Source organism: Castor canadensis, chromosome X, assembly GCF_047511655.1.
Source record: "Castor canadensis chromosome X, mCasCan1.hap1v2, whole genome shotgun sequence".
Classification (NCBI taxonomy): domain Eukaryota; kingdom Metazoa; phylum Chordata; class Mammalia; order Rodentia; family Castoridae; genus Castor; species Castor canadensis.
In genome coordinates this window covers 26,444,872-26,469,603 of record NC_133405.1, presented here as the reverse complement: position 1 = coordinate 26,469,603, position 24,732 = coordinate 26,444,872, and positions in this window count along the sequence as shown.

The following is a 24,732-nucleotide window of genomic DNA, read 5'->3' as shown; positions in this document are numbered from 1 at the left end:
AAAGAAATCTGAACAAATTTCCTTTTTACACGAATTCCCAGTCTTTATCTGCTATGTGCACTATGAATTTCCAATAAAAGGATATTGTAGGTGACATTTCCCAAAGGAATTTGCCCTTGTTTTTATTGAACTCCACTCCCACACACACAAAGTCTATGAAGTACACCACTAATAAAATATCTGAATGTATATATTTTCAGAAAATTTAGAAATCAACAACAGGATAAAGTAACACAAACTACCATGTGTTTGGAGTGTTGTCAAATATACATAAATTCCACACTCCAAGCATCCCACCTCAGTAATGAAATCTTCCATCCTTAAGGATTTTGACTCTTAGTCTCCATAGCTTTATTTATCAGTAGCACAATTTTTTTTGGTGTGGGGAGGTGGTACTGGGATTTGAACTTAGAGTCTTATTCTTGCTAAGCAGGTCCTCTATCATTTTGTATCACTTGAACCATACCTCCAGCCCTTTTTGTTTCAGTTATTTTTTTTGCTCAGGACAGCCTGGACTGCAATCCTCCTATTTATGCATCCCATGCAGTTGGGATGACAGGTGTGAACCACTGCACACAGCATACTGGTTGAGATGAGGTCTCACTAAATTTTTGCCTGGGTTGGCCTCTAACCACAATCCTCCCAAACTCTATCTCCCAAGTAGCTGGGATTATAGATGTGACCCGCCACACCTGGCATCCCCTGTACCAAATATATAGCATGCTGTGCTAGAGAGTTCACTGGTAGTGAATATAGAATGTCAAAATTTTAGTCTTAGCTACAAAATCATAGCAACTAGCAATCTCTCTGATTTTTCAGTTTTTCAAATAAGAAATAAGGAAAATAATACTAGATCAAATGGACTGACCTATATGTGAACTATAAAATGTCATATAATTATGCTACTACTATAAATATGTATGAAAGAGTGGGGAGAGAGAACACTACAGAGTAAAACCTTGTGCACGCAATTTATAAACAAAATTCTGCTTACATCTTTGTTATTTAAGATATTTGTTGATGACAAACAACATCAATGTACATTTCAGATATTTAAAGTAGCACAATTACTCCCAGAAGAGTTATTATATCATATGGGTATTTCTGTGTGCCTAACAAAGTCTTTGTATACAAGATTTCCTCTCTTCCTCCCATCCTCCTCTGTGATGCTCCATCAATCTGCCAGAATCATGTTGGAAATGAAAGCATTTAAGCACTTCACTTTGCTCTTTAGTTTGCTGGTTATACAGATGAAAAGTGGTATATTTCAAGGCCAACCCAGTGTTTCATTTCAGCAATTTGCAAAATCCTGCACCTACAGCAATTTCTTGTATATACTTACCTTGAGAGAGTTATACAAAGCAAGTCAGTAATCTAATTTTTTTTCTTTTAGGATTACAGCAAGTTAGCTTTGATTTTTATTTTTTACAGACCAAGATTCACTTATGATGCAAGTCTTTCAAGGTGACCCAGCAGGCTAAAGATGGGAACAAAACTCAGAACTCTAATTTCCTATTTTCACTCCCTCCAATCATCTAGGCACCATCCTTAACACAATCAGATTTCACTTATAAAATACTGGTTAATATCTCCTGGTGCTAAAATGGAATAGGAGGTTTGAAAATGGAAATTGGTTACTTAATTCACTCTAAATCAATGTCTCTGTTGATAATGCATCTGCCAATGTAGGTATCGGGAATCCAGCTGGGTACTGCTGCATAGCTCCTCAGTCATTGTCTCAGGATGTCCTTGTGACATTAAGAAGAAGATCAGATTTTCAATCAGACTTCAGCTGTGTTGCCCTTTTTTCAGCACACATTCAAATGCACTCAGAGTGAACTCCCTCCAAGGGGCAAAGAAGTAAAAGTGCTCTCAAAATAGATTATTGAGAGGTTTAGGGACCAGTCCAAAGAAAAAATTTGAACAATAAGCTTTGGATGCTTACAATGGGCTCACAGAATATTTAGGTAATAAATATGGGTTTTGACAAAGATTTTAAATGTATAAGTGGTGTGTGTATATTTTTGGTATTTGTATCTGTTGGGAATAAAAAGATATTGCATAAGTGCTGTAATTTTTAAGTGACTAGAATGAATCATAGGCTACATGCAATTAGAATGTGAGAAAACTCTGAGAGAAGTACACACCCTAGACATATCTGAATCACTATCACTTACCTTGAAAATTGTAAGTTCTTGGTAAATGCTCATTTGATGAATGAATAAATGCATAAATAATGAATGAGAAAATTATCTGTTTTCATATTCATAACTATATTCAAAGACATGATGTTTTTGATAATTTTCCATCAGATTCAACTCTTGGCTTCCAAATTATTTCAAAATAAAGAATTTCTCTTTATGCTCTGTACTGTGGTACGTATTCAAAGCTCATATGAATAAAGAAGTTAGATATCATTCAACTTAGTAGAATATGGTTCACAGTTCTACTTATGTAGGTATAATAAATTGTTACTCATTCAGTATGATTAAGTTATTACATATTCAAATCATAATTAGTTCAGAGAAGATTGGAAAGCACATTCACCATTTCTTTATACTTATGATATTCTAGACATTTTTGGTTGTGCCTTGTTTATTTAACCTCAATTAACCAAGGCTTAACAAAATTAAGTAACTTGTCCAAGATCATAGAGTATGCAATACACCCAAAATTAGATTGCATGTATAATATCATCATTTTATAATCTTTTCCCTTTTCTCCTTAACTCTTGTAGCCTTCACACTCTCCTAAAACACATGCACACGCACAAATGTGCACACACAAAATCATACACACCGTTGTTAATAGGATAGAATGTATCAAACCTTCACAATTTATCATGCTTTACCACTTTTTCAACATTCCATATATACTATACTGTGGACAGAACAAATTATTTGTCCTTTTCCTTAAAAATGTCTTCCTTTCAGATATATCTTTTTGAGCTTTTGGTCATGATGTTCTCCATAGATGGAACTCTTTTCTCCTGTTCTTTGCTGAGCATTATTCCTGATGATCACATGATCAGGTACAGCTTCAGTGCTACCACTATTCAGTACTCTGAAATCTGTCAAAACTGATGATATGGCCCATATCACATTGTAATCTAGATTATTGTAATCTATATTACACAATGAGTATATTACTTTGCATCTATGTGTAACTAAATATATACATATGGGAGGTCCTTCAGGGTAGCAAAACTACATTGATATTTGTATCTCTAGTGAATAAAACTATACCTGGGATATACACTACTAAACCGGAAAACCCAAAAATCTTGCTTTGTTGATTCAGAAGGCACTTTGGTATATTTCAATGCTTCAGAAATACAGGAGGACAAAACTATTCTGAGGACAGTAGTATTGTTAAGACCTTTTGTTAGAGTCATAGAGGTCTGAATTTAAATTTTCACTACCAGTTGTTAACACAGATCTTAGGGAATTCATTCTAATCCATAATTTTCCCATCTGTAAGGTAGGGATAACACAGTAATTTCACTCCAAAAATTCGTTGTGAATATTCAAGTACATCATACTTGTAAAATGTTGGCATACAATAGATACCCAATACATATTAGCTGTTATGATTATTAATCTCTAGAAATTTGCAGGTGCTGATCCATTGAGAAGCTATGTCATAAAACACCCGACCAATGAAACTTTACATTACAGATTCAACACTGCTGGTAAGAGGGATAGGCCAAAGGCACAGTCCATCTCTTTTGATTATAAACTAAAATTATATGCAGATGCATATGTTGACCAATAAGAAGGCACCAAGATCTGGTACTATAAGAATATCTGTGGTAGTTCAGACAAATTCCTATCAAGAACATGTATCCTCACGACAGTCAAAATCTAATCAAAATACTATTGGACTGAATACAAACTAGATCACCCTCAGAAATAAGCAATCTTCTGCAATCTACACCATTAGCTATCACAGTACAGTGGAACTAGAAGCCATAAGATCTCACCTACAGTTTTGACTAAACAGGAAATGAATGATCAACTTTATAAACTAATTTAATAGAGTTGTGAGTGAGAAACTTTGGGTTGAGCCAGCTGGTTGAGAGCTCAGCAGAGAGGCTTAACAAGACTGTCATTAGATTAAGCACAATCAGTGATGTATGTAACCAGTCATATACAGACTACAATCCATTTATGATTTGACCTGATAATCACACTACTTAAAATAATTATAGTTTAAGTGATATTTATAGTGAATTTGAATATGTTAATAATGATTTTAAAGGTACTTTTCAGAGTGAGGCTAGGTATCAAGCACATTTCATGCATTACCTTATTTAATCTTCAGCCAGCCCTATGAGTTAGTTACTGTTTTTATCTCCATTTTATAAAGCAGAAAACTAAGGCCCAGAGAGGTAAGTAATTTGGCCCAAATCAGCAAGAAAGTAAAACATCAGGGATTTAAATCCAGGGTTAACTGTAGATCCCTATATCTTAATTACACTTTTAAAAATCAATGTTTCATCAAAGAGTTTCACATTTTTGCCAGGATTCAGCTTTTTCCTCCTTTAGACAAGCACAATCTACCATATCCCAGGTGAATAATTCTATACAAAGGCAGGCAGGCAGATAACTAAATAAATACTCCTGTTCTCCAATTTTGTAGGAGAAAAAAGAGAAAAGATAAAATGAAAAACATGACATTTTACCTTGAAATAAAGGTAGATACACAGAGAATTTCCTTGTGATATTTCCATGTGTGTATGTATTATAACCCCAATTAGTTTATCTCCTCTAATTTTCCTCATTCTACCTTAGTCCCTTTCTTATGGTGGTGTCAGTCACTTTAATATTTCTGTATTCATTCTTGTATAGTATGTGTATCAGCCTTATTCAAGTACTTAGTTTCCCTACCACTCTTGTGTGTGATCTGCCCTTAGTGTGACCAGTATTTCATAATATTGCTAGAGTTGTGTTAGATCTGTATTCCACAAATGAGAGACAACATGTGGCTTTTGGTCTTCTCAGCCTGGCTAACGTCACTTGAGATGATGTTCTCCAGTTCCATCCATTTACCTGAAAATGACAAAATTTCTTTCTTCTTTGTAGTTGAGTAAATTTCCATTGTATATAAATACCACATTTTCTTAATTAATTCATCAGTAGTGGAGCATCTAGGATGTTTCCATAGCTTAGCTACTGTGAATACTGATGCAATATACATGAGTATACAGGTACTTTTGTTGAAAGCTGATTCACAATCCTTCAGGTACATCACAAGGAGTAGTATTGCTGAATCATATTGCAGGTCTATTTTTAGCTTTATAAGGAGCTTCCTTAGTGATTTCCATATTGGTTGTAATGGCTTATATACCTACCAGAGGTGTATGAAGTTTCCATTTTCCTGCATCCTCGCCAACGTTTGTTGTCATTTGTGTTCTTGATGGTAGCTATTCCAACTGGAGTAAGGTGGAATCTTAACGTGGTTTTGATGTGCATTTCCTTTGTGGCCAGGAGTGGTGAGCATTTTTTCATGTATTTTTTAGCCATTTGGACTTCTTCCTTTGAAAAGGCTCTGTTCAATTCATTTAACTATTTCTTCATTGGGTCATTGATTTTTTGGGAATTTAGCTATTTGAGCTCCCTGTATATTCTGGTTAACAGTCCCTTGTCTGATGTATAGCTGGCAAAGATTTTCTCCCATTCTGTGGGTGGCCTCTTCAATTTAGAAACCATTTCTTTTGTTGTACAAAACTTTTTAATTCCATGTAGTCCCATTTGTCCATCCTTTCTCTTAGTTGCTGAGCCACTGGAGTTCTACTGAGGAAGTCCTTGCCTATGGCTATTGCCTCCAGTGTATTCCCTGCTCTCTCCTTACTAGCTTCAAGGTTTCAGGTATTATATTAAGGTCTTTAATCTACTTTGAGCTGATATTTGTACAGGGTTATAGACATGGATATAGTTTTAGTTTTCTGTAGGCTGGTATCCAGTTTTCCAAGGAACATTTGTTGAAGAGGCTGTCTTTTCTCTAGTGTAGGTTTTTGGCACCTTTGTCAAAAATTAGGTGGGCATAGCTGTGTGGATTTACATCCAGGTCTTCTATTCAGTTCCACTGGTCTTCATATCTGTTTTTGTGCCAGTACCATGCTGTTTTTATTGGGATACCTCCAGCATTGCTCTTTTTGCTCAGTATTGCCTTGGCCATTTCAGTCTTTTGTGCTTCCAGATGAACTTTAGGGTTGATTTTTCAATCTCTGTGATGAATGTCACTGGGATTTGTGATGAGAATTGTGTTGAACATGTAGATTGCTTTTGGTAGTATAGCATTTCTATTATGTTGATTCTACCAATCCACAAGCATTGGACATTTTCCCATTTTCTGTAGTCTTCTTTGGTTTCATTCTTCAGTGGTTTTTAAATTTTTTCTTGTAGAGGTCATTCACATTCTTTGTTAAGTTTATTTCTAGGTATTTGATCTTTTTTCAGGTTATTCAGACAGTGGTAGTGGGAGACTTTAATAACCCCCATATCACCAATAGATAGGTCATCCAAACAAAGAATCCATAAAGAAATCCTATAACTAAATCACACCATAGATCAAATGGACATAGTTGATGTCCACAGAATATTTCATCCAACTCCTGCACAATATACGTTCTTTTCAGCAGCCCATGGAACTTTCTCCAAAATAGACCCTATCTTAGGGCACAAAGCAAGTCTCAACAAGTATAAGAAAATTGAAATAATCCCCTGCACACTATCCTTTCATAATGCAATAATGCTAGAACTGAACAACAAAATTAGCAGCAGAAAGTATGTGAACAATTGGAAGCTGAAAAACACATTGATCAATGATCATAGAACGTTGGTCATAGAACAAATAAAGGAGGAAATAAAAACGTTCCTGGAAGCTAATGAAAATGAAAACCCTACCTACCAGAACCTATGGGTCAAATCAAAGGCAATTCTAAGAGGAAAGTTTATAGACATGGGTACAAATATTAAAAACCCAGGAAGATCTCAAATAAACAACCTAATGCTACAATCTCAAACTCCGAGAAAACAAGAGCAAGCTAAGCCCAAAACAAGCAGGAGAGAAATAATAAAAATATAAGAACTGAAAATAATGAAATAGAGACCAAAAAACAATACAAAGATTCAATGAAACAAAAAGCTGGTTCTTTGAAAAAATAAACAAAATTGATAAGCCCATGGCAAATCTGACTAAAATGAGGAAGGGAAAGACCCAAATTAGTAAAATCAGAAACAAAAAATGAGAGATAACCACAAACACCAAGGAAATCCAGGGATTCATAAGGGATTACTTTGAAAACCTATATGCTAATAAAATGGAAAATCTAGAAAATTGGACAAATTTTTAGATATATATGACCATCCAAAATTGAACCAAAACAGATTTATAACATGCAATGAGATTGAAGCAGCAATAGTCTCTCAAAAAAGAAAAGTCCAGGACCTGATGGTTAGTGCACTGAATTCTAACAGAACTTCAAAGAAGAACTAATACCAACACTCTTTAAACTTGTCTACAAAATAGAAAGGAAAGGAATACTGCCTTACTCACTTTATGAGTAAGGAACACTGCCTTATTTATCCCAAAACTGGACCAGAACACATCCTAAAAAGAGAACTATGAGCCAATCTCCTTAATGAACATAAATGCAAAAATCCACAATAAAATAATGGCAAACTTAGTGCAATAACATATAGGAAAGATTATAAGCCATGACTAAATCGGCTTGACCTCAGGGATGCAGGGATGGTTCAACATACACAAATCATTATGTGTAATACAGTGTATTCACAGAAGCAAAGACAAAAACCACTTGATCATCTCAACAGATACAGAAAAAGCCTTTAATAAAATTCAACACCATTTTATGATAAAAGCTCTGATGAAACTAGGAATAGAAAGAATGTACCTCAACATTGTAAAGGCTGTATATGATAAACCTATAGTCAACATCATACTTAATGAGGAAAAACTGAAACCATTTTCCCCAAAGTCAGGAACAAGACAAGTGTGCCCACTCTTCACATTCCTACTCAACATACTCTTGGAATTCCTCACCATAGCAATAAGGCAGGAAGAAGAAATAAAAGGATACCTACAATTTGGTAAAGAAGAAGTCAAACTATCCCTATTCACAGATGAAATGATCTTATACATAAAAGAATAAAAAAATTCTGCCAAAAAACTCCTAGACACTATAAACAGCTTCAGCAAAGTAGCAGGATACAAAATCAACTTACAAAAATCAACAGCCATTCTACACACCAACAATGAACAGATTGAGAAAGAATATAGGAAAACAATTTCATTTACAATAGCCTCATAATGAACTCTTGTTCCATCTGTATTGCTGCAAATGACAAGATTTCATTCTTTTTATAGCTGAATAGTATTCCACTGTGTATACGTACCACATTTTCTTTAACAATTCATCATTTAATAGACATTTGGGTTGTTACCACTTCTTGGTTATTGTCAATAGTGTCACAATGAACACAGGAGTGCAGGTGTCTCCTCAACATACTGATTTCACTTCCTTTGCATATGTACCCAATAGTGGAATTTTGGATCACAAATAAAGAGATTTTAGCTACAACCAGTTTCCACTTCATCCATGTCTTTTGTTAAATTTTCCCTTGTGTCAGCAGAATTATAGTAGCTATGGGAGTTTGTGCAATTCAATGAAAGGAAAGGTGAGTTGGATCAGATATATTTTGTTTTCATTTAGTGGAAAATATATACATATACATATATATGCATCTATCATGTGTCCTATTTATTCTCTAGCTCTCTATCTATGTATCTATCATATAGATACACTTACAACATTGTTCACATGCCTTTCTATTTGTATCCATACTGGTAAAAAAAATAATGGTTTCCAGGAGCACTCATGATGCCTAGTTTACGTTGTCAATGTGGTAGCATGAAGTAAAACATGTTGCATCACAATATATACATGTCCATGCCCTCCAGCACCTGTCATCAGAAGGATACAAGGAGTGGAAAACTATCAAAGTTTCACATGCATGGAAAATTAGCCCAAGTTCTAGAGGTCCCATAAAGAAAGAAATTGATAGAAGTTTCCCAAAATTTGGCCTCATTCTAAAATGTTGTATGACATTGGAAATAACCAATTTGAGGTTATTTGTAACCCCAGAATTACCATTTTAAAACCACACCAAGTATTCTAGAAGACAAATGAAATTAGTTTTTAATTTTTAAGTGTGATTATAATTTTCAGTCTTTTGTTCATAATATCAGAGTGTCTAGAACAATATTAGTGAAAAATAGAATTACAGATGTATCAGGTAAAGGGTATGCACATTTAACTTGTTATATCACCTTTCAGAGATTACAAGTATATGCCCACCAACTGTGAATTAGAGTAATAATGGTTATATTATTAATCAAATAAAAATTAACCAACAAAATACTTTTAAATATGCATTCCAATTATCACTATACTTAGCATATATTTGAATTTAATTATTTTATTTTGTGAATTTTTTCTTCAAGTCATCAACTTGCTTTTATTTTGACCCTTGAAACTAAACTATTGCGATAGAAGTAGTGCTGGGATCACAGAGGTCTTTGACCCGAAAAGTCTTCAGTAAAGAAATGAACAGACAAGACACATATTGAGAGGGCCAGAAGGCTGATGACCAACTGGCAAATTTTTTATTTTCCTCAGCAAGCTTTATACAAAAGAGGAAGATACTTAAACATCAAAAACACTCTGACCTAGTTGCAACCTTTCTGTTTTGGCTACCCTGCATTCTTACTGCCAGTGTCCTTGACTGAGTATAAACTTCTTTTCAGTCAAGGGAAACCATTTAGCATTCCTTCCCACCATGATAGAGACATGGTGCACCTGCAAATTCCAACATTGTCGGAAAGCTGCTTAAGCCTCAAAGACCTTGTCAGATTGCGGCTCACGGCTCCCAACAAAATAGGGCATACAATTTCCAAATTCTTAAATATAAGCAGAAAAAAGACGATAAACAAATTTAGCAAGTTAGAGGTACTGGATTTTTAACTTAGGACCCTACATAAGCCAAGTAAATGCCCTACTAGCCCCTACAATGGAAATTTTGTTTGGGCAGTACTGGGGTTTGAACTCAGGGCATTGTGCTTGCTAGGCAGGTGCTCAACCACTTCAGCCACTCTGTCAGTCCTTTTTGCTTTGGTTATTTTTCAAATAGGGTCTTGTTTTATGCCTAAGCTTTCCTGGACCACAATTCTCCTATTTGTGCTTCTCCACATAGCTGGGCTGATAGACATGAACCACCATGGTCTTGCAAATGTTTTGCCAGTGCTGGCCAAGAATCATAATCCCCTGGATCTCCATCTCCAATGTAGATAGGATTACAGACTTGAACCACCATGCCTAACCACTACAATATAACTTTTATGTTTGGTTTAAACACATAAATATAAGTAGATATAAAATGAGTTATGATCAAAACGTAAGAATCCAGTTTTCTTTTTAAAGCACTTAATGCTTGCAAACTTTAGACACCAGCTGTACCATGGTACTTTATTATCAACTACCACACCCTCCCTAAGCAATATATACATTTGCTATCATCACCACTATTAAAGCATAGTAGTCTTCACTTATCTGTAGGGTCCATTTTCAAAGATCACACCAGAAGGTACACAAAACCAAATAGAGTACTGAACTCTATACATCCTATTTTTTTTCCTACACATACATATTTATAAATTAGGCACAGTAAGAGAATAACAACAATAGCTATTTTGCAAAATAGAATAATTATACCAATATACTGTAATAAAAGTCATGTGAATGTGGTCTTTCAAAATATCTTGATATGTTTTTGCTTCCAGGAAGCACTTCATGCCTTCTCATAGGTATATTCAAGTAGTCACCATCATTAATGTTGCATTTTGGGGCAATTATTAAATAAAATAAACACCCCTTGAAAACAAGTATTTTTGATATTGTGACAATTGATCTGATAACTGAGATGTTTGCTTTATGAGGAATGGACTGGTAGTGTACACAGTGTTGATACACCACACACAGGGATGACTTATGTCACAGGTAAGTCATAATGAGATGGTGCAAGATTTCATTATGCTTCTCAGAATCACACACAATTTTTAAACTTGTGAGTTATTTGCTTCTGAAATTTTCCATTTACTATTTTGGGGCCACAGTTGTCCATGGGTAACTAAGAATGTGGAAAGAAAAACTACAGATAAGGGAAGACTACTACTATGTTTCATCTTTTCTGCATTGTATACCTTCAGGTCTGTCACCTCAGTGAACCATCATAAACTTGTGAGCTGTCACTTCAGTGAATGCTCATGAATTTGTGAGTTATTTTATCTTAAATAAATTATTTGCCTTTAAGCAGTTGTCTCCTGGAAATGGTGCTTTATCACACCTCAAGAGAATCTAACAGAAATTCCATACTGGCAGATTAGCAAGTTCCATCTTATCAAATTCAAATGCTGTAAAAAGGTTCAGCCTGTTCTCACCTCCCCTTTCTTTACCTTCTTTTACAAAGCATAGCATATATTCCTTATATATGAATAAAATCCAACTCAGGTTCACTGTAGAAAACTTGGAACATGTAAAAAAGCTAAGGAAGAAAATTAAAACCCATTCAATCATCTTAATTTTTAATATTATAGAGTCTTATTTTTTCATTTGTTCCAAATGTGTAGAAATATTTTTATTGAAAATCGTATCTGTAAACTGTATATTATTTTTTATATTTTCATTTTTAAACTAACTATATAACAATGATGCTTACCTGAATGACTAAATTTTTCCAGTGTGAATTTTAATAGCTTTTCTCTACTTTGTGCCTTATCCAAATCAAATCGAGATGTCTTATTTAAGGGGAACGTCAACTACCACATAGAGATGGTGCATTAATATCTGTCTCATCACTTTTACTTTATTTGACCTTGTGAGGGATTTTTTTTTCTTTTCTTTTCTCTTTTTTTTGGCAGTACCCACTTGAGCCACATCCTCATCCTTTTTGCTTTTAGTCATTTTTTTTCTGATAGGAGCTCATGTTTTTGCTCAGGGCCCACCTCAGATCACTATCCTCTTATTTTTACCCCCCATATAGCTGGGATTGCAGGTATTGTTGAGGTTGAGTCTCACTAACCCTTTGCATGGGTTGGCCATGAACCACCATCATCCCTGTCTCTGCCTCTTGAGTAGCTGGGATTAAAGTGTGTGCTACCATTCCCAGCCTTGACTTTGTGGTTTTTCTACTGACAGTTTTTAAAGAAAGGGACTTCTTCCTGTATTTTACTCTTAGAAATTACATGTAGAAAAATGAGTGGCTTTAATACTAGAAAGACATGTTAGCATTAAACCTTGAAATCATAAAATAGACCAGCGGAAAATTAATTTTTTGCTTTTAAATTCAGGTGTAAACTCTTTCTCAAAGTTTCATAAATAAGAAAAGGAGATGGAACCCAGGATAACCATGCTAGTGTGACACATTGAGATTTTACAGTCCAGCTCAAACAAGTTAACCTGTATTCAAATCAATGGTTAGTAAGGTATATCTTGTTTCCCAAAGTCAAACAGCATATTAAGGTCATAACTAAGATGAGAACACACTATTTCTGACTTCCTAAAATTCAATGCATTTTCAACTTATCCCACTACCATATTGTCACTACAGTTTCTGGGTTTCAGCAGAAAACAAACTTAGCACTGAATTGTATTTTGGGCTGATCTAGTCCTTGAGGACATAGAAAAAAAAATGCTCCATCTCAATTTCTATTTTCTAAAGGCAATGAAACCCCAAATCAGCCAAAAACACACTTTACCTAGACATTATCTGCATTAAAATAGTTTTGCTATTCACTCACTTCCTTAGCAATGTGTTTAGTCTTAGGAGAATTTGCTTCTCCCAAAACAGTTTGATTGTCCATCACAGGTACTACCTGAAAAAAATCTCAACCCTTTAGTGGAAAACATAATGAGAATTTTTCCTCAAGATTCTTTGAATCCCTTACCCCAAAATCTTCACCTTGCTTTTCCACCAATTTTTGATTATTGTGTCATGATGCATATCTTCTCCTAGCCAAGTTCCCACATTGAAATGCCCACATGAAATATTCACAAAAACCAAAATTTTAATTCTAAATAAATTCATATCTTTTCTTCCTCTCATCTGAGACACAGCTGAAGGTTTGCAGAGGTGGTAGTCTTCCTGTGGGAAACAAAAATTAGTTTTGTCTTATCACAAGGTTGTGCTAAAACCCTGAGAAATCCAATTGACTAATAGTAACTTTAAAGCTATGGGCAGAACATAAAGACATCTTTTCACAAAGGGTCTCCTTTCTATAAAGCTCTTACTGTGCCACACAGTATTTGTATAAGGGATAGAGAGTAAGGAAGAATCTTTCCTTAACCAACTTTACTGAGTCTCTGTGAGCCCTCTTCTCAACTAGGCATTTACTTTACTTCTTCTTTATCCACCCTGTACTGTGATTATTTACTATATAGCCTCTACTGCTTTTGGTGTGTTTGGAGGAGCTGGGCCCACTCACTCTTATTGTAGTAGTATTGATATTATTGCAATAAGCCTCAATAATGTTTTCTGCACTATTTTAGCAAGTGTCAGAATGTGTTTGTTTGTTTGTTTTTAACAAGGGGCAAGATGGTAAAGCAACAGCATTATCTTTAGGATTTCAGGAAAGGCTGGTGTACAGGGCTATTGTTCTAGATTCTGTAAAATGGGACAACCTTTAAGAGATTAAGGATTGTGTTAAACTTTCCCAGAGCACCCCTCGCTAGAAAAATAGGGCATTCTCATCCTGAACACTAAACTAGAGAGAAGCCATAAAGAATTGAAAAAGGACAAAAGGAATGCTTATCTCTGTGACAGGCAGTGCCAAAGGATGTTCATTTTCAGCATCCCTGAACCATGGGACCAGAGCTGAGGCAAAGCAATAAGGTAAATTTGTAGTACTTGAATGACTATCTCCCAGAGACACAAGAATCAAGCACATTGCTCTGGGGTGGATTCCCTTTGCCGATAAACTGTGATATTACTTAACCCCGGGATATTGAGCATAATTTAGCATAGTCTAATGGCAGGAATTTTTCTCTTGATTGAATAGCAAGGTTCAGGAGACTATTGACAAGCCACAGAAGTAAGATAAGTGTGAATAAAGTGAGATTTAATGGTGAAGAGGGGTAGCAATTAATTTTATTCAAAGCAATCCATTAGTCTAGAATCTGCAGTGGGAAACAGATTCTAGAAACACCTGTTCCAGTGGTATATTTTCTTCTTTTTTCCCATTGCTAAAGCAACTCCTAGGGAGGGTGAAAAATAGGACACAGTGTGAATGACTAAATCTGAATTCGTGCTCCATAGGTAGCTCCCAAGCTTCATCACTGAGAGGAGAGTCTAAGTTGAAATTTCCTTCCCATTGTCCCTGTCAAACACACCACACACACACACACACACACAGAGAGAGAGAGAGAAAATTAAGGAAAATTAAGGCTGACTTTAGCAATCTTTTTGTGGAGGTTACTAATTTAATCAGTATATCTGCATGTTCCTACCCCCTATACTTATATACATAGATTATAAATTGGTACAATACCATATTTTTGTGAATATTGAATAAGATAACATATGTAAGTCCTATAACACATGGACACAAAATTCAAGTTTTAAAATTAGTAATCTCACATCACTTAATCACTCTTAAGGCAGAGAGCATAAGACTATTTTCACAACTGATTAAAAGTATTATCCATGCATTGGTACTTGAGCATGGTCGTACTCTTCACCAGAATGTAAAAGTTGTGTTTGGGGCAGGAACACCTCTTCCCAACATAATAGGTATAGTCCTGAAAGTATTTGCAACTTCAATCACTCCAATTTCATCTGAATTTACCCCACAGAAATGAGCATTTCATTAGTCATTTGGGAAAGAGATGACACTTACCCATAGTATTACTTAAATTAGGAATAGAAAAAAAATCCTCTCCAAAGTTTTAAGAATAAAATGTTAAAAACAAATCTTAAAATTTCTGCTCCAGTTTCCTCATAATACTTTTCCTTTACCAACTTCCTACTTTGCCCAGTCCATGACAAATTGTGCTAGGCACTATCAAGAACACTTATCTCCCTGCCTCTCCCCAAGCCTATAATATAATTTTAAAATAGTTATTTTTAAATGAATAAATTAAGAAATAACTCTGAATCAAAAGTGAGAACATATATTCTCACCTCTAAGTTAAAATTTTTAATAGATTTTAATTATTTTGAGTTTAAAAAAGCAGCAGCATGTGAAAAATCATCTGTCCTGTGATATTTGATGCCAAGCTTGAGACTTTCAGGATTTGAAACAGTTGAAGTAGTAAATATACAGTAAGTACTGTTTATGATGGAAATGATAGCAGACACCTTAACATAACGACAGTAGGACTGAACTCTAGGAATAGGAAAATGGCAAAAAGTACAGAGAGGGCTAACAATCTGCATGGTTAAGGGATGGAGGTATGCTCAAAGTGATTCAAATTCATTGATACTGTAAAGTGATATTTCAAAAAGGAGAAATCTGTTATGAAACTTTTTTCCCAAGTAGCACAGGAAAAGTAGTCTCCAAACATAACTATTATCTCTCTAGCTTCCTTTTTCTTTATTCTAATTTCCCAGATATCTTCCATATTCCTCTCTTCACCTCATCCTGTGAGAGAATCTACTAAATCATGAATTTGTTCATAAGGATGAAATGATAAACATGAATAAATCCCTTGGTAAGCCCCTTCTTCCTCCCTGCTTCCTCATTTTATATAGTCTTCCTAGTAATAATCAGGTATTTGAGAATTGAATCTTCCAATTCCTACACAAGGTCTTTTCTTATTAAAAATAATTCTCAGGAGAAGAGAAAGATTTTCCATGTGATTTTTGAACAATCATGGAGTACTTAGACTTGACAGCTGTTAGAAAATCTTGTTGTAGCCTGACTATTCTATTGATTAGCTGATGCATGGCCTGAGAGTTGGCTGGGCTTATTGCTTTATTACTAAAGCATTCAAGAAGTTCAGATTAGTTACACTTCATTGTAAACTTCCATTTATCCAGAATTCAGAGCCCCAGAAAGTTCAAAGAGGCAGAATTTATTTCCAGGTGGTAAACAAAAAAAGTAAGGATGGGGTTGGGAGCCGGATTGCCTTGTGAATCACATAATCCTACCCATCTCCCTTATTTTCTTACAGCAGGCATTGACTAAGTGTTTAATATATTGGAGAACACTAGACTAGGTTCTTGGGGTAGAAATATCCATAAGGTGTGGTACCTGCCCTTGAAAGGCTCCCATTCTAATGAAGAAACTCACATAAAACCTAAACAATACAATGAATTGAGTGTAGTGACTGAAAGATGCCCATGGGGCTGTGGCAATGCTAAGGATATGGCATCCTTTTACTCATTTGAACTATTAAGGGCATTTGATAGGATTCCTATCTGTTTCATTCAGCTTTCCATCACTGTGACAAAAATACCTGAGACAATCAACTCAAAGGGAAGAAATATTTATTTTGGCTTACATTTTTAGAGGTTTTAGTTCATAGTCACTTGGACACGTTACTTTGTATCTGGGTCAGCATAGTATATTATGGCAAGAATGTGTGACAGAGAAGGTCTATTCACCTCATGGTGGTCAAGAAGCAGAGACAGAAAGAGAGAGAGGAAAAAAAAGAGGAGCCAGGGTCCCAAAGGGCACACCCCTATGACCTAACTTCCTCCAACTAGTCCCATCTCTTAAAGGTTACATACACCACCTCCCAATAGTTCCATAGGCTAGAGATCAAGCCTTTCATACATGGGCCTTTGGGGGACATTCCAGGTGCAAACCATAGTCTTATATGTGGAAAAAAGTCAATGAGTCAATCATAGGAGTATGAACACTGGTTTGGGAGCTAACTATACCTAGGTTTATGGTCTAGCTCTGCTATTTGTGGTGTGAACTGAGCTGGCACAAATTGTTTCTGAAAGTCATTCATCATTTCTGAGCTTTGTTTTCTTTTTCTGTTATATGAAACTAATAATATTACACATGCATTGTCTTCCAGATTTCTCATAAAGGCAGTAGTGTTTATCTCTACTTTTCAAAAGAAGAAATTTCAGTCCAGAAAAATTGAGAGACTTGTGTATATACACCCAGCTCATTTGGACCAGGTAGGCTGATGCCAGTTACACTGCTCTTTGTCTTTCTTCATCCAACCTAAAAAGGTAACTAAACTACTTATAGTGAAGGAAGGAGGATTTTTTAAGCAAGATTTTCAAGCCTGACAAGTAAAACACATGAGATTTTCAGTTTATGGGGATTTCTCATTAAATAGAACCCTTTCATCAAATTCTCACCACACACCCAATCCCTAATTCTTCATATTAATCAAGTAGTGATAATATTTACCATGATCTTCATGATTTTTAAGCAGAAGTGTCAGTTCTATCTTTGGTCTATAAGTTCCGGCAATGTACAAAGCTTGTTTGCTAGTGGGTTGGCAGACAATTGTTCTAGCTATGCATTGTTTTCTGCTTTTCACTGTGACAGCAGGAAGTAGAATGGGAGACAACTGGTGCTTTTTTTTTTTTGATTCCCTTGTCTCCTAATGTCTCTTTCACATGTGTGTTCCCTGGCTAAAGTTAGCACTTCACTAATCTACTTACAAAGTCAAAAGTTAGAGAAAAAAACTACCTTAATTTTTATGGTCTCTACTTGCTAAGCTTAAGGGGAAAAGAAGCAAAAAATAAAAATGCCTTTGAAAATGTTCTTGTATCAGAACCCCAGCATTATTTTCATACTGGTAAAATGATGGCTATAATTTTAGTTTTGTGAACTGGAATTAGGAACACCTGCCTTGCCTCTGATCAACCTGGCATTTGGAAATAGTGATAAATGACTGGAGGTTATTAGATGTGTCCTGCAAAATGGTGCTGGTACGTTGAATCATGAAGTTTGTCATTTGCAGAAGGGAAATGACTTTCCCAATTGTATCTAATTATGACAGCCATGATAAATAGTCTTTCTATGTTGGCATGTTTATTTCTTAGGATCCTGAACAGGGAAATTGGTTTTACATATTTTTGTGGGTGGGAAGAATTACAATTTTTATCATTTCTTATAACAAATTTATCACTTGATAATCTGAAGGTAACATCAAATTGCAAAAGCAGATGAGTTCCTCGGTCTCCTAAGCATTTGGTGTTTGTTAAACAAGAAGAATATTAATCAGAAAGTGAAAAGGAAGTTTCTCTTCCTTATTATTCAGTATGATCCTTTGATAGGTAAACCTCTCTCCAGTGGTCAAATCATCATATTCTTTGCCTTATTCTTGACAACTTCATATTTAGAAATAGGGTCCTTCAGGACAGGGAGGGAGGGAAAAGAGAAGGGAAAGATTTCATTTTCTAATCAGTTTTTTCCATTTTGGTTGAAGAAATGAGAGTTTCTCAGTGCTTTCAGGCTTCTCATTTTCACTGACTGAGGGAAAACATTAAATCATTAAAGATTTCTGCTAAATATGTAAATGAGTTATCTTGCATTCCAGTCTTTTCTAAGGTTAATGGCTTAATGTTAGTGATAGACAGATAGGTAAATATAGATATTATTAAATATCTATTACATAAATCAAATACTATGCTAAAACATTTATTCACTAGCCCCATAGTACAAGTAAAATCCCTACTTTATAGAATAGAGAAAGCAAAGGTAGGAATAGTTACTCTTTTTAGTAACACACATTTTAGTATCTTTTGACTTTTGTACTTTTATACTTTGATTACTTTGATTTTTAGAATTGTTTTCTTAAATACTTAGAGATCAGGTCTGGAGCCCAATTTTGGAATGTCCTCACAAGCTTAATGGTATTTGAATTGCCCAAATTTTACAATTTTGCTATTTTTTAAACTTTGTTGTATAATTATCAAAGGTTATACAAATCAATAATAATGTAATTGTAAATCACATTTATTTGAACAGTATACACTAACATACCTGGGATTTAAATTTCTGTATCAGAGAAACTTTCATGCACCAAGGTATAGTAAGTCAAAGAATAGGATTTAACTCTGTACCTACCCAGTAGAGTGGGACAGGTATAGAAGAGGCTGATAATAATTGATAAGACTGTGGGTCAAATCAATCTTATCTCCAAGATAAGGTAATTTTCAATTAGAATATAAGAAAATAAAACTATGTGATACTAAAAAATGTGTGAAATTTTCAGTGATTTGTAAAACCTGGAGCTGCAGGTTCTAGATGGGCAGTTTTCATATTCAGTATTTTAGTAATGTTTTATTTAGTAATAACAGCAGGAAGCCATGAAAACTACCTCAATTATAAACTAGCAGGAGAATGATATTCAAAGAACATGGGAGAATATCAAAGAGCCCATTTGCACTGAGTATAGCTGAGCTTCATGAAGACTGGGGCCAGGATTTAGGAGGCCAGGGAAGAAGGCTGCTCTCTCTCTTCTTACAGACTCCACTTCATGGGAGTCTCTTGGTTCTGCTTGTATTTGTTCATGTTTCATTCAATTTTCTACTGACTGGTTTATTCTGTATCTGTGCTATGGTCTAAAAGTTGGTGTCTCCCAAAAAACTCACATATTGAAACCTAGCCTTGAAACCAATGCTATAGTATTAAGAGATGGGACATTTGGGAGATGATTAAAGGACAAATGAGATTAGTGACCTTATTTTTAAAAAATGGCTTGAAGGAGCCTGTTTGTCTTTTCTACCATAAGAGGACAATGCTATAAGGTGCTATGCATGAGGAAGGTGCTCTTACCAGACATCAGATGTGATATCTTGTTCTCAGACTTCCTAACCTCCAGAATTGTGAGAAACAAATTTCTGAGTTTTATTAATCACCCAGTCTTGAGTATTTTGTTATACCTGCAAGAATGGACTAGGGCAACCTATTGTCTCTTAACTCAACTTCTGCATGCCTTGCCTGACTTGGTCACAATTTTTTATGACTTGTATGCAAGTCATAAAAATCATAAAATATACTCTCCTTTGATTACAATTTACCTCTTTTCTTTCAAATAATCTCAAGAAAGAAATGTTGATGTCTATAGATTGATTGTTTTGAAATCAGATGTATTTTCACTGTTTAATCAGCTATGGTCTATTACATGGCCTGTTAACCACTCAACAATTTCTAGGTATGAGCAGACTCTCTGAAGAGGGAATATGAACAGGCCAGGTAAATTATCATGTACATAATATCCACGTAGGTGATCAGTGGTCTCAAGTGCAAGGCTTCACTCAGAAGACAGGGAAAAGAGAACTAGAAGAATAAGCCAAGATTTTATGCCTAGAAGGAGGACTAGAAGACAAATAAGAATGTGGTTTGAGGACCAAAGTTCAATGCTAGTCCTATGAATGGATATAAAATTTGAGGAGAATTCAGCTATTAGAAGTTTAGCAAAAGAATTGCTCTATCAGAATAAGAGTGTGAAATGAGGATGGAGCAATAACATTGAAGGGTGAGAGAAGCAGTGAGCATTAACTCAGTTAACTCCTAAATGATTCATTGATCAATACCACAAGAAAGTCTGTCAAAGACTTAAAACATACACTATGGGCATACATATGCACTATTCTCCTCACCAGCAGTGGAACTAGTAGCATTGCTTAGGTTAGTGACAGCAAATATATGGCACTTGTGCTTTCTCCTCTTATGCCCATTAAAGCCATCAGAAATTGGTCATAGCACCTATTCCTGATCATAGCACCATGTAAAGCTTCTCAAAAATTGTTCCAAGTATTGCTAAGCAATCAATGTTGGAATAGGATGAAAATCATTTATCACGATTGTCTTAAGTACTTTCTGTGTTTTATGTATGTCAGAGTTAATCCTATTGCTAAGATTATTAGTAGATCCAGCTCTGGACAAGGTGAGGCACAATAAGGCAATGCAATTGAAATGACCACATTAAGACAGGGAGATAAATAAAAATCACATGTATGATGTGTCAGTCTGTGTTCTTTAAGATTCAACACACCAAGCACAGAAATTGGTATGGCTTGTAATGGAATGACCACACATTTTGGAATCAAGAAGATATCAATGGAAATGCAGTTTGACTATCAGTTAATTTGTCTTTAAAATGAGAACACTCAGATTCACTATGCAAGACTAATATGATGATTAACTTATGCAATATATAAATAAGTATAGAACCTAGAACATGGTGACTTCTTGATAAATGCTAACAAGAAATAATTGCAAAATAAAATGATTTGAAGCTTGTTAGACACCAACAAAGCATTGATGACCATCTTTTCTTCTACATCTGGATTCTTTGGAGTACCTAAGAAACAATAGGTAAAGCAGCAAGGAGCTCAGGAAAGGCATTATCATTGGTTGACTTGCTGTTGGACCAAGTTCAGTTCTAAATCTAGACAAAAAACAAAGAGTATGAACCCCATTTCAGGTATAGATTGTTCCTGTGATCCCTGAGTTTAACTATGGCCTGGATTGGGAATAGAGTTCCTGGAAAAAGAAAAACATTTCCTGGAAAAAAGATTATTTCATAATCTCAGAGATTCCCAACTGATCCTGGGGGTCATATTAGTAATAGTACACTTCACTAGTGAAGCAGAGAAAAACATTCTGTAGGTCTCCACCTTGCCTCCACAGGAAGAAACAAAAACCAGTTGAGATTCCTCATTTCTGCTTCAACTAGGTGGCACCCAAAGGCTCACTGATGTACATTCATTTTTGTACCTTGCATAAAACGTAAGACTGTATTTTCCCAAATACGTTTCTCAGGTCACTTATAGGACCATAAGGTCAAAGCTATTTTTCCCAGATACCTGCAAAGATGTTTTGCTGTGTGTCCAAGAGAAAGTCCAGAGCTTTCTGCCATGCAGCTTTAATAACTGAGATTCTTTCAATGCCCTCACAGACTAATAGGATGGTATACATTGTTAATATCAAAGATCATCACATTAGTTAAAGCCTCAGCTACTTGATGTTTTTTTCTTTATCTGATGATGTCTGTCCTGCATTGCATGCAAACTTTTATTTTTTTATGCTATTGGAGAAGAGTCACAAAAATCCTAAAAGAGCCTATTATATTCATCCATTCATATTTGGCTTTTGGATGTTTGGTATTTGTACAGATATATTTTTTCTTTGTTGTAGTTTCAATTTCTGGTATTTTGCTTTGAATATTAATAATAAAATTAGTACATCTGCTAATGAACATCATGGCATTATGAACCTCAGAATGCTGGATTGGGGCATTGTAAATTGGCAGTTGCTAACCTGCAATGTGAACAATGCATGTGGAAGCTGTTGAGAGGTAACATTTTTCACAAGAGGAGGCATAGAGGTTATAAATAAGCCTTACATATTCTACCAGTACTTTCATATTCCTTATTTTGGTGTTCTCAAAAATGTTCTTCATTTAAATGCCCTTCACTTTCCTAAATGGCTCTTGCTTTCTTTCTGGCACTGCCCTGTCTAGGGTCTGGGAGCATTTGCTAAAGGCTCTCTGCTTTTCTTTCTTTTCTGAAAGCTCCCTCCTACCATATTCTATCCTCCTAATAACTCAGTCCAACTACTCCTTCCAAGTTAAAAAAATGATCTCAAACAATGTTCTCTTCTTCATTGAGAGTTGCTAAATAATATATATAACATAGAAGACCTAAAGCCATATAAAGTGGGGACTTAGTGGCTAACCTTCATACAGTGGTTCGACACCAGCCAGAGAAACAACCACATGGTAAAGACTCCTCCACAGAACAGATTTTCATCCTTTTTCATTCTAATCTGATACAGGATTCTTTCCAAATCTACCTACCATGTCACTAAGCCCCTTCCACATAGTAACCAGATCAAAGACATAACACTTGATCTTCCCCAGATCATAGCTTTGCACCCCAGGAACTTCTTCAACTAAGTACAATTCAACCTCCCTAAATGTCTGCCTTAAAGTACAGCTTAAATGGGCCATAAGTTTTCTTTCCCTGTGCACCACATCTCAGTCCCCCTAGGTCATCAGTCTTTCCATGCTGCACAGGTTACTGGGATTCTTATATACTCTGGGAAAATAAATAATAAAGTCCTATTCATCTAACATGAAGTTGGTGTTTGTGTGTGAAAGTCACTCTATATTATATGTCTTCAGTGCTAGGGATGAGCCCTCATTTTGACCAGCTGTTGGCCAATCCCTCACTCAATCTCACAGTCTAAGGTGAAATTAGCAATAGTATGGCTCTTCTTCTTCCTAAGCTGCCTCCATTTCAGTCCCATGGAACAGACCCAGAACATTTTTATAGTTCATATATGATTTGCATCTAATTATTAGCTGATCAAAATACTTAAAAATTTTATTTGTGCTATTTGTGTTCTAGCAGAATTAATTGCATCTCAGAGATGGGAAGTACAAATAGTAGGGAGCACATAGAAACAATTCAGGCAAAGAATCAAGAAGAAATTGTGCTTATATTCCTTTCCATCACCCCTTTCTTCATTTTTCTTTGATTTGCCTCAGAGAAAGCCTGCTTCATGTATCTTTTCTCTTTCATAGATGTAGGATCTTCTATATCTATGAAAATATCCTGTATCAAGAGCACAAGTTATGCTCTTTTGTCATTGGTTGACTATCCTTGTTTTCCATGGTGCTACTCAGCATTCCTTCCCTGCTATTTTTAAATCTTAGGAAAGCTTTGACATCAGACCTAATCAGGCCTAGATCACAGGTCAAATTCTGAGAAATAGGTTAAGGTTCACCTACTCACAAATAACCACAGCCAATCAGGTTCATAGTTGGCTTCTCACTTTTGTTTATCGGTATGTGCGTCAGTGTATGTTTATTGGTCTGCCTGAGTCTATCCTATATGCTGAACTGGAGGGGGACAGAACAATAAGATAGTATAGTACAGTAGTTCAGAATATGAGCTTTTGAGTAACATAGACAAGGATTTATATACTGCCCTGAATTTTCTAGCCATGTAATTGTAAGAAAGTTACATAATTCTCCTGTAAAAATGGAGAAAAATATAATACCAGTCACCTATAATTATTTTGAGGATTAATAATGAGAAAATACATGTAAGTAGCCTGAAATCATACTTTGTATATAGTAGGTTTTCAATAAATAGAAGGTGGACAAAGCTATTCATGGCTAATAACCTCATTTTTTATAGCAGACTTCTTCCCAAGGTCAATTCCATATATAATAAAGAATAGTCATGATAAATTACAGAAGTCTAAGTTGGAAGAGACATTGTGGATCACGATTTCTGATCCTTTGATTTTCTTGTTCAGAACTTGAGGTGCAGATATTTGCCTCAGGTATTTTGGAAGATTCTATCATATTCAGAGTTAAGACTGAGGAATAATATTCCCCTTTTTCTTTTATACAGTTTTTCCTCTGTGATATAGTTTCAAGAATGGCTTTTCTGCATTAGCTGTTCCAACACTTTCTGTTGGGAAAAGTGGCTTCCAGCAAGCATCATGCTATGGAGACACAGAAAGGGCACAGGGAGAAGGCAAAGGAAGAGAAAGCAGCCAAATGTCCTGCATTTCAGAAGCTCATGCTGTAAATGGATAGACATTGCATCTGTTATGTGCATATCCTACATACATACCATCACAGAAACATGCATAACCAACATAGGAACAACCAGGCAGGAGAAAGAGCACAGTGTCCAAAGTTGCAGTTTGTGAAGTCTG